Consider the following 12,533-nt stretch of genomic DNA (forward strand, 5'->3'; position numbering starts at 1 on the left):
TGCTGGGATAGCCTTCGGGCATGATACTTGATGTATTCAGGGATACGGAAGGATTATTTCTGCGGAGGCAAAAAGGGACACTTAATTCTCCTATATGGGTGGGAGACAAACATTAACATGAAGATAAGTTAAGGAACAGTTTGATCTTGTTTTATATTGTCTTTGTGTCCGTGCCCTAAATTATGTAAAGAAACTTGTGATTAACAAGTTAATTAATGAAGTTGTTTTTATAAGTCAAACATAATGTGCTGTAGGTAAATAGATAACTAAAACAACCCCTGAGGAAAGCGTGGTGGATGTGACCCTGATGGGTCTATCCTAGGGAAGGGTGGTCTCGGTTAGCCGAGATCTTTCCTCAAAGGAAATGTTAACGAGAAATGTTAGGAAAAGTCGGACGATGGCCTTAGACAATGTTGGTTAGAACCCTGATTCATACCGTTATAGGGGACCAGAATGGGACTATGCTCTACGGGCAAAGAGGTCGAGCGATGCATCCCTTTCGTTTCCCATTCTCTTTGAACCAAGTGCGGTATGAGTCTGCTTCGGTCCAGTTGTATCTGTGCAAAGTGGAGTAGTTGTTGTAGACTGACGCTAGAAGGTTGTTAGGAAGACCTGACTACGAGAAACCCGGATTTTAGGTCGTTCCTAGTGGGAATGGCCGGATACTTCTGCACGGGGTAGACTCGGGAAGACTTAGATTGCAAACCATGTGACATTCCTTGCGAGTGCCAGGCGGCGCTTTCTAGACTCTCTTTCCGATGGGCTGCTAAGACATGTCCCACAAGCAGACGAGCAGACACGTTACAACACAGTAGCTTTATAATAATTAAGGGTTTTCTAAATCTAAATCCAAAAAATGAGCTCGGCTCTTAGTTATTTTACAAAAATACAAGACCTATATTTGCAAGTGATAAATGGAAAAAATTAAATGTCCACCTTGTGGCATTGCAATACTTAAGATATTACAATGAAGCCCCATGAAACTTACATAATTTTTTTAAAAACCTTTCCAACACCATTGGTTGGCTAACTGCACTTCTTATTCTCCATCTCAATTAATATTTTCTGCAAGTTGTTGTCTCTTTGGGTTAATATTTACCCCTTGCTAGCTAATAGTCAGTTCCATGGCATGCTCTATTGAAGTTAATAGAGTGAAGCTGACAGTAGGATCATAAAGATGTGTGGAATTTAGTGGATGCAAAGAAAATGTGAAGGGTAGTAGGGTTGTTGTTGTTCTAGCTCCAAGATCTACTGTAAGTGTACTTGTAAAAATAGATGTGCTCTCCCCAAGGGTGTGTTGCCTAATCATGCAATAATGGTAGTTGTGCTAGGAGATGGGTCTAACACCAAGAAACTGAAACCTCTTAGGTGTGTCCCACAACCCAAATTGGTGTAATGTGTGAGTGTTTTAGTGGAATTCACGGGTGATAGGCCAGTTAAGAAAGTCCTAGATGGCATGCCCTTGATATGTTGTAGATTATATAGTGGAAGAAAGGGCTAAGGGGTTAGAGATAGAGTCATTTAATCAAGTTGCCAAATGTCTCTAGCTTGAGGACCCCTACGTGCAATGATGTGAGTACACCCACATTATTGCTAGATCTTTTGCTCTCTTTTTATTTTCTCATTTTCCTTCTTATCATTTTTTAAAATGCTATTTCTAGGGAGAGGATAAAGTACCCACACAAGAAGCAACTCTCACTCATGATGTATTCTTTGAGTGATTCCCATAAGATATGGAAGACTATGAGAAGAAGGGATGGGAACAACATGCAAACCTTTTGTCCACCATGCCTTCAAGTAGCTCGAAGCAATAAGATGGGAGGACCAATGCATGATGATGGAACTGTGCCATGGTGACATGGTTTATCTTTACATCACATCAAAGAAGAGCTTGGGAAGCTTGTCTTCATACACTATTTGCTTTTGTTTTAGCAACTTGATGAGTAGCCACAAGCAGTTACATGTGTTGATGAAAGCATAATCTATACAAATATTGATTTCTATATGGTGACAATGAAAGATTCATGTAGATCTTTGACTTGGAATAGATAAATTTTTTCTAGTTCTTTGACATTAAAGTCAGGGATCTTTAGGAAGGTGAAACTTTGGGAAGTTGGGGTCTTTAGGAAGTCAATAATATACAATATCATGCTTATATATAATAATCTCATGTACAGAGATATTGTTGTAATATTATACTTTATTTTATAGTCACATAAAAAGTATTCATGCTTGAAGATTCTTCAACTCAAAGATGTAAGAATAAATATTCATATGGATTTTGATTGTTAACCCCACAATATAGGAATAAATAGTTAACTAAAATACAATTATATAATATCCTAATTCATCATAATAATGAAATCTCATTATTGAGATTTTCTAAATAATTGTGACCTTATAGCCGCGCACCCTCAGTTTGGTTGCATTTTCCAAGCATCCTTGAACTTCATGCAAAGACTAGCCTTTTGATCCTTATGAGTCTTGTAAGCTTCAACAAAAGCTTCTTTGTTGTCTTTATGAGGGAGTCAATATGGTGCTAATGGGCTTGATTTTTTTGAGGCTTGGTTCCTATGATAGATTGAAGTCAAACATCATAACATCATCTAATGTGTTCAAGGAGCTACTATATGGCTCCTTCAAAGTCCCCCCTTTGATTCTTAGCTATAGGCAATTCAACTAGCAATGGGGCCTCATGCACCTTTTGTGTTTGAGCCTTCAAGTCTTGACTAGCTTGTCATATTGATCTTGGGTATATGACAATATCTCTACTTCCTCTCGTGTAGCATGGGGCTCCTCTTTAGTCTAACTCCTCATTAGGTTCTTCTTAAGGTTATTTTTCTCCCCTTGAGTCATAAAAAAATTGTGGAGAAGATTCCACCATCCATGGTTCTAAGGGAGATTCGACAACCCTTCCATAGTGGAATGAGTTGGATGTTGGATACAAAGGATTACCTTGAAGATGTAGACATCCAAATGCATATTTCCTTTAGCACCTAGTTACCATACCAAAAAATTTGAGGTGCTCCAAATAGTCTTTGGCCTTTCCATAGCTTGGTGCTTGTGCTTCTTGGCCAAAGTCATACAAAAGATTTTTATGTGGCTTAAGTTAGCTTGAATTTTAAGTCCTCCACATCATCACTTAATAGTTTTATGGTAGTGATGATGTCCACAATATGCTTGTAGACTTTAGCTTTTTAATAGCTAAATCCATAGCCATCTTGCAAACTAGCTCCATCATGGCTTCTCATCTCTTGCATACTTCCTCTTTCACATTTCTTCTAATATTTGCCAATGAGTTTCTAGTGGTGGATTGTAGCCTTATGAAGGTCACCTTCAATTGTTCATGGGACTAATGGATGTCTTCTAGTTCTTTGCTCATCTTGTTGACTTTGGCTCTCTCTTGTTCTAGAAGTATGGTGAACTCAATCACTTTGTTATTTGCTTCTTCATGGCTGGTTTGTGCCTCCCTCAACTCATCCATTGTGCTCTTCAAGGCTTCAATTACATTGTTAGGAGCCAAGAGTTCTTGGATGGTAGCCTAGGCATGCTCTTTGTGGAGAGCCTTGTCTTCATCTAATAGGATTTGAAGCTCTTATTGATCCTTGATTGCCTTAGCCTTCAACTTGGTTCATCTTTTGTAGTTTGCACATACTCGAATTTTATTGTTTTTTAAAAGTACCACAACAATAGGTCTTACAAAGTATACATGAAATTTTTGGATGAATCTAGACTTAACAACTTTTAATGTAATGCATATATCTAGGATTCATCGCGTAAGGCCCTTATTTCATTGTCTTGGCCTTAGACTCGTTAGAATCAATGAGAGAGTGTGCAACTCTTTTCAGTCAATATAACTCTAAGCAAACACATACTTGAACTCTTCAAGTAGATTGACAAGATTATCTTTGTCTTCTTGGTGAGATCTTCAATCACTTGTAGGTCAAGTAGATTGATAAGATTATCTTTGTCTTCTCTTGATGAGATCCTCAATCACTTGTAGGTACAAGCTTGGGTAACTCCCCCACCCTTGCAAGGTTCACCTCTATTAGGAGCAAGGAAGGCTACAAGGTCAAGTCAAAGTCAAGTGAAAGCGTGCGAAATTGGCATAAATTATTTTCAAAAAAAATAAATTTTAAAATTATAAAATCATATTACTTTATGAACTTCCATATGTCATGTGCAACTATAATGTATTTCAATTATTTCTTATAATGCTTTGTAACATTATGTGAGAGGTGGGTTCACTCCCATGCAAATTGTAACATCTCTAAAGGTTAGATTAGAAGACTTGAAATACATGTGAGCATTGCAAGCATGAAACTTCAATTCAAATTGGTTTAGATGAGGTCCAATTAACCTAATATGTATGCATAAATTAATATATTTTCAATCATAAGCCTTAAAAGTGGTAAGTTGCTTGAGTTTTGGCAGAAACCCTAATCATAATCATGACATATAAAAATCAAAAGGTGAATGGAAGAGCTTGTTCTTCTGTGTGCCAATTTGTGAGATTTAGCCTTGCTTATCCACAGAGAGAGAGAGAGAGAGAGAGAGAGAGAGAGAGAGAGAGAGAGAGAGAGAGAGAGAGAGAGAGAGAGAGAGAGAGAGAGAGAGAGAGAGAGAGAGAGAGAGAGAGAGAGCACCCTCTTGCATCTACTCTTATCTCACTCTTCTTTTTCTTTTTCTTGTTGCAATGTCTACTGTTGAAGCACAGACGGACACATGAAGGTGTTAGATCAAAGGTTTGGCTTGCAAAGGGAGTCTAGCAGGATCTTGTGACCATCCACTTCTTTCTTCAAGTAAGAACTATAATGAGAAGGTATTGGAGAGGTGCATCTGGTACAATCTTTAAATAATTGGTATTTCTTTCTTGCATGGTCATTGTGAGAGGATAATGTAATGATTTAGAGTTGGAAGGTGAGTGACTAGGTGAGAGATAGTTAGTTGAACTCTTGAATGAATAAGAGCTCTATCCATGTCTCATAATTGAGCTCCCAACATTTTGGTTTTGTTATAGGGACTATGTTGGAATTGACTCATTGAGGTGCTCGCATTCTCACCATGCGTAGAAATTAAAGGCTTGTGCATAGTGAATGGGATGGAGTGATGAGGAACCACCTCACCATATTAGGTATATAACTAGTTCTCCATCAACACTACCTCCTTCGATGCTACTGCATGGTCCTTGCCATGTTGGACAAGTGTGATATGGTGAGCCGTGGTACCTTTTGCCGACGACTACGATTCTTCACGTATTAGTGATGATTCATCTCAACCATCTACAAATAGAGCCAAGCTTTTCTAACCCTACCCTTTTTGTTTACAAGTGTCGGTCATGTTTTAAGTGTGCGAACGTCCGAGTATGGGTTGTGGTCGAATGTTAGGCCCTATTGATTAGTTAACTCAATTCGCTAAGGTCTTAAGTGTGGGGACCATCCTTGCGCATCTGTTTTGGATATCCTTTCGAGAAGCATCCCTATCAGATTATTCCAGAATATCATGTCCTAATCTTACCCTGATGGGGTCCCTTCCCCACCCATTTGTTCTATTTTCTCCCCGTCCTAGGGCCGTTCCTTGTCCGTTTGTCTTTATCCTTTGTTTTGTTGTTTTTTCATAAGAACACACTCTATGTTTACTGAAATTGAAGTCCGATCTTACATCCTTGTTCCTCCCCTCGAAGAATTGGCCATTTTTTCTTTTACAGTACCCCTGCTCTGAGCCATGGTTAATGAGTTATTAATTTTTAAAGAATTTTTTACCAATTTGACATGTTTCCATGCAAACGAGCCTTTTTTGCTTCTCAATAGTGATATGATGTGACAGCCCCAACCTACACTTTTCCCTTGATATTTCTTCTTTATACTTGCCTGTAATTTCGATGCACAGTTTGTGAGTTATTAAATTTTTCGTATTTTTGGGTATTGCGTGTGATTTTGTTTATTCTTTCATGTGAGCCTATCCTGTTCACCTCGAAATTCAATTTTAATTAGATAGCCTTGTCCGGGCTTTGCTCCCCTACCCAATTTTTCTTTTTCCTCTATCATATTTCGGTTCACTAATTTTATGTTATTAATTTTTTCGTGTATTCTCGTGTTTGTTTTTTTACTTTTTTTCCATGTGAACGCCCCTTAATGCCATCGAAAATGTGTTTTGACTTGATAAGCCTGTCCTCCAAGTTTCTCGTGACACTTTTTTTTTCATTGCACTTCTTTTCAGTGCGTGGATTTTCATATATTAATTTTTGACTCCGTTTTCGTTTGTATTTTTACTATTTTTTCCATGCGAATGCGCTCTTCTGCCCTCGGAATCACGTTTTACCTCTATCCATCTTGTCTACCACTTCGTTGCATACATTTTTTGTTTTCATTCTTATTTGTTTCGATCGTTAGATTTTTTGTATTAATTTTTATTTTCATTTTCTAGTGTGTTTTTTTCCTATTTTCCATTCGAATGGGTCTTATCCTTGTCAGAATTGCGTTCAGATGTTATAGGCCTGTCCAACATATCATTTCAAATAGTTTTCCTTCTATCTGCCCTTCGTTTTGGTATTAATTCTCGTGTGTGTTTGCAGGCGTGGTTTTCACATTTTTCCCATGTGAATGCCCTTAATTGTCCCGGACCCCCGTTTCACTCTTCTGCCTCTTCCTCTCGTCCTTTCGCTTATTTTTTCTTTTTCCTGTCCGTTCATCTGGCGCTCGATTTATTTGTTATTAATTTTTCTGTTAATTTATGTTTTGACGTTTTTCACGCTCACGTTTGTGTTGAGATGGGGGGATCCTCATTTTTTAAAAAAAGTAAAACACTTTATTCAACAAAATTTACATTTAAAAAAAATCTTTTTCCACCCCCCAACCAACACCCCTTCTTCCCTCTCTCTCTCTCTCTCTCTCTCTCTCTCTCTCTCTCTCTCTCTCTCTCTCTCTCTCTCTCTCTCTCTCTCTCTCTCTCTCTCTCTCTCTCTCTCTCTCACCTCCCTGCGCATATTCTCCCCTCCTCTTCCCCTCTTCTCCCTCTTCTCCCTCCCTTGCTCTCCCTCCACGTCGCCTTGCTTAAGTCTTTGAAGTCGCCACCACAGTTGTCACGTGTCACCTTGGTCACCGGCAGACCTATAGAACCAATGCTAGAGTCACCTGCTCGCTGGACGCGGCTCGCCAAAGGAGCTGCCGCTTGCTAGGACCACATGCCACTTGCAGGTCATAGGTGCCGCTCACCAAAGGAGCCGCCTCGCATGCCGCCGGAGCTGCTGTCGCCGCGCCCACCATGCTGATGGTGTCATCACCAACTCGTTCACTACCTCTTGTGCCTCCCACCTCCTCAATAGTGACCATCGCCGCCTCTTGTGCGCATCTTTTTAGGCTATGGATAGAGTGTCAAGATAGATTGTCGCCTTTGGGATCCAAAAGATAGAAATATTGTTTGAGCTAATGATATAATCTTCAATGAGAAGAAGATACATAACCAACCTCTTAAGGAAGTGGAAAGAAGAATTATTACATTCTAGAATGTAGTATTGCCTATTATTTTGCCACGTAGGTCAAGTGCTAGTGCACCAAGTGTCCAAAAAGAAAGTACGAGTGATACTTTAACTAGTGAGAAGGAAGCAAGGACTATTATTTTGCTACATAGGGCAAGTGCTAGTGCAACAAGTGTACAACAAGATAGCACCAGTGATGCTTCAACTAGGGAGAAGGAAGCACGGCATGTCTTAAGAAGAAAGAATGGAGATTGAAATTTCCACTTCAAGTTAGCTAGCTATGGAGATCTATTCATATCTCTCATTCCCCTAAGATATTTTAGCCTAGAGTTAACTATGTGATATTGATAGATTGTGGAGAGCCATCTTGTTATAAAGTGGGCATAACTCATGATGATAACTTCAGTGGGAGCTAGCTATACAGTCTAAAATGGCTTCCATTATGAAGAATCAAACTCAAGAATTGGTTCCTCTACCAAAGAGCAAAAAAGCATTGCCATCCAAGTGGATCTATAAGTTAAAGGTTACACTGATTCTAACCCAAAATATATGGCAAGTTTTGTGATAAAATGTTTTAAGCAAGAAAAAGGTATGAACTTTAACTAGATGTTTTAACCTATGGTAAAACTCACTACTCTTCATTATGATTGCCTTAGTGGCTAATGATGACAGAAACTTGTACAATTGGATGCCAAGGCAACATTTCTACATGATGACCTTTATGATGACATCTACACGTAACATCCAGAGGGTTTTGTGAAACACGACAAATAAAAACTTATTTGTAAGCTAAATAAGAGTCTCTATAGATTAAAGCAAGCCCTATGGGAATGGTATAATAAGTTTGATGCCTTTATGGAGTCTCATGGCTACAAAAAAAAAAGGAGATATACCACAGCTTATATATTAGAAAGGCTAAAAATGGCATCTTGATAGTGTTGATTCTTTATGTGGTTGATATGTTGATAGTTGGGAAAAACAACTATGAGATTGATACCCTAACAAAAATATTAATGGAAATCTTTGAAATGAAGGATTTGGGACATACAAATCACATTCTTCGCATGTATCTCAGGGATAGAACAAAGAGATTACTCTATCTATCCCAAAAGGATTACGTTAACAAAGTGTTGCAGTGTTTTAATATGGATATGGAAAAGGCAACTAGTGCTCTATTGGCTCCATATATAGAATTGAGTACTAATGATTGTCCCAAAAATGATGAGAAGAGGGTTGAAATGCCCAAGGTTCATATTCATCATGTGTGAAATATCTCATGTATAGTATGATTGCCACTCGCTTGGACATTGCTTTTAGAGTAGGAGTACTATGCATGTATATGTCAAATCCTAGTAAGAAACATTGGAAAGCCATGAAAGGTAACTTGAGATACTTGAGTGATATGTGCATATGGTTTGGGAGGAGCAGTAGTGGTGCACTTGGATATACAGATACAAACTATACAAGGTATATTGACAACACAAACTCAACCACATGATATGTTTTTACCTTGAATGGTGGTGCAATCTCATGGCCACTACAACTAAGCAAATTGCAGTCATAGAGGCATGTAAAGAAGTTATTAGGCTTACTCATCTAGTGGGAGACTTGGGCCTCAATGAAGACACGTCATTGTTGCACAAAGATAGTCAAGTGCCATAATGTTGGCAAATAACCATGTGTTTCAGACAAAAACCAAGGGCACATAGAAGTGAGGTATAACTTCATTCACATCAGGTGCTTGAGGACAAGCAAACAAGCTTGTCAAAGTTCATATTGAGAATAATCTTGCAGATTTTCTCATTGCCCTCTAAAAAGTTTGTACATTGCAAATAGTTGATAGGCATTAGGTGAGGGTAACTCACATATATTTACCTTACATATTCTCTTATTCTATTGCCTATCTTAAATGCCTATTCTCCTTTAAGTGGAAGGTTGTTGGGGTAAAGGCTAATGTGGCGGGATTTCCATCCTACTAACCCTAACCATATATATATACACACTTATTCATTATTCTTTGAGTGATATAAGAAAATAAGGCATTTTTTACAAGAGAGCTATTAGAGACAACACAAACATAGCATCATTTCTCTCTACATCTCTATGCAATCTCCATTCTCATATTAGTTTATAATATTCATTAGCTAAACTATGATAATAGGAGTTACTTTTGCATTCAACTCATGCATATCAATTAAAATATATTAGATCCAAGTCTATCAATAGCCTTTTATGAAGATGATAAACTACCATGATAATATTGGAAAAACACTTCTTTAATTTAAATATTCTAATTCTTACCTCAACAATCATCTTAGACCTTTCTATCACTCAATCATCTCTTGGAGCATTGTGGTGTCTACTAATGTATTAATAGCCTTTGGTAGCTCTACCATGCTTGTTTCCCATCCACATCTATTATGTGACAAAATGCACCTTAATAGATTTGCTTCTAGACCATACTAGAAGAAAATCTATTGACCTCACATCCAAATGTAGCTTGAAATATTTTCATTGTGTTGTAATCATCCTTGTAGTAATGGTCATTCCATGCTTAGGAGTTCCTCCAAAATCTTTGCTCTTTTTATAGACCCACTTCTTCATATTCTTAATTGATCATCGAGGGAAGAGTGAGCTCTAAAGTGGAAGCATGGAGTAGAAGCAAGAGCTATGGTGGAAGGAGCAAGAGAAAGAGAGAGAGAGAGACAAGATATGGGAACAATAGTCACAATCTATGATCGGCCTTCTCTTTATTCAAATGTCACTGAAAGAATAAAGAATGGAGTGATAGTGATGGGTGCCCGCCACCTGCATGTACACGTGTGTGGGTATGCAAGTATTGTTAGTGTAACTAACACATGGGTGACTAAGCACATGCGCCTTTACCCCCAATAACCTCCCACTTAAAGGCAAATGTGCCCCTAGTGAGAAGAGAACAAGAAAAAAGTGACAAAGTAAAAATGTAGATAAGTAAAACAGGATGAGGAAAGACATCATCTCATCCAATGCCCATCAACTTCCTAAGGAAGGCAAAACGTGCCATTGAGAGACTTTTAGTGAGTAGATCTACAGGATTTTGGTCAATTGAGATCTTTACAAGCTCAATGGACTTGTCTTCAATGACCTCTCGGATAAAGTGGTAACACACCTCAATGTGCTTTGTCTTCACATGGAAGACTAGATTCTTGGCCAACTAAATAGCAATCCTAGAATTTGAATGCAATGTGTAGAGACCACATCAGTAATGCCAAGGTCCGCCACTAGATAGCCTAACCAGAGAATCTCCTTGTAAGCCTTAGTGGCTGCAACATATTCTATCTTTGTAGTAGAGAGGGCCGTGCATTTTTGCACCCTGGACATCCAAGAAACATCACCTCTAGCAAAAGTGAAAACATAGCCAGAGATGGACTTTCTACTATCTACATGTCCTACATAATCAGAGTTAGTGTATATCGTAACTCTTGCATCTTGGCCACCATAACTTATGCACATAACTGTTGTGCCCTTCATGTACCTCATGATTTCCTTGACAACATCCCAATGTCGTCTGCCAAGTATAGCCATACAACGTTCCACAACTCCCACTACAAATGCTATGTCAAGATGAGTGGCTACACATCAAACTACCCACTATGGATGCATAAGGGATCTTGGCTATCTCGGCCTTCTACTCATCACATTGTGGACAATCAGCTTGACTAACCCTCACATGAGAAGGTAAAGGATAACCAATAGGCTTAACATCTTGCAAATGAAACTGGTCAAGGAACTTTTGGATGTACTTCTTATGACAAGTAGAGGAACCCCTTATAGCGATTGCATGTAATGTGCATCCCAAGAATATGTGAGGCATGTCCTATGTCCTTCATCTCAAATCTCTTCTTGAGCTTATCTTTCAAGGCATCCAACTCATCATGAGCACTCCCAATAATCAACATATCATCCACATAGAGAATCACAATCATAAGGTTGCCATCACGAGCCTTCTTCATGTATAAACACAAATCCATATCACTGTAGGAATATCCCTGTGAATGCATAAAGGCATCAAACCTGTGATACAGTTCCCTAGGTGCTTGCTTAAGGCTATAAAGACTCTTTTGCAATCAGCACACTAGGTGTTATCTACCAAGGTATGCAAAGCCCTTAGATTGCTCCATTAAATCTCATCATGGAAGTCCCTATGAAGAAAAGCTATCTTGATATCCATCTAATAAAGGTCCAAGTCAAGCTCAACAACCAAAGCTAGTACCAAGCGTAGGGTAGTCATCTTTACAACAAGAGAAAATACTTCATCAAAGTCCTCACCATGTTCCTTCTTGGAGCCCTTACCAACAAATTTGGTCTTGTATCTCGGCTTGGGGTGTCCAAGGATACTTTTCAACTTGTACACCCACTTGCATGGCAAAGTATGCTTGCCACCAAGCAAAGGAACCAAATTCCACGTATGATTTTTCTGCAATGAGTCATACTCTGACTGCATAGACCTCTCCTAAGAGTGACTATCACCTCTGCGCATGACCTCATCATAATTAAGAGATGCACAAACATTTGTCACCATAACATAATCCATAGAGAGCTCAAATTGCACAGGTTGTCGTCTATCTCTAGTAGATTGCTGGCTGTGGGGCCTGTATATCCTGTGGGGCATTAGGGACCTGAGCCATTAGAGTATTAGCCATTGCTATAGGCTATCTAGATGGTTGTGTAGTAGTAGGAGGCTTCTCCTAAAATATCACACTGTGTACCTTAACAACATGCTCAGGTTACTCATGCATTTTCTCCTCATGGAAAACAATATCATGACTGTGAATAACCTTTCGAAAGCTTGCAGGTCCCATAGGCGATAGCTCATCTCACATGTATCCCCATAACCAAGTAAGATGCATTTCTTAGACTTAGGATCTAGCTTACCATGCTTGTCCTTGGGAACATGGCAGAAATCCTCACAACGAAAGACATGCAAATGAGCATATGCAGGAGGTTTTCTAGACTATACCTCCTCTCCAACCTAATAGTCAAGAGAACTGCACAGGGACCAATTTATCAAGTGTAT

The sequence above is a fragment of the Lygodium microphyllum genome, chromosome 3 (genome assembly GCF_053477565.2).
Source record: "Lygodium microphyllum isolate KBCC chromosome 3, Lygodium_microphyllum_v1.1.10, whole genome shotgun sequence".
Lineage (NCBI taxonomy): Eukaryota > Viridiplantae > Streptophyta > Polypodiopsida > Schizaeales > Lygodiaceae > Lygodium > Lygodium microphyllum.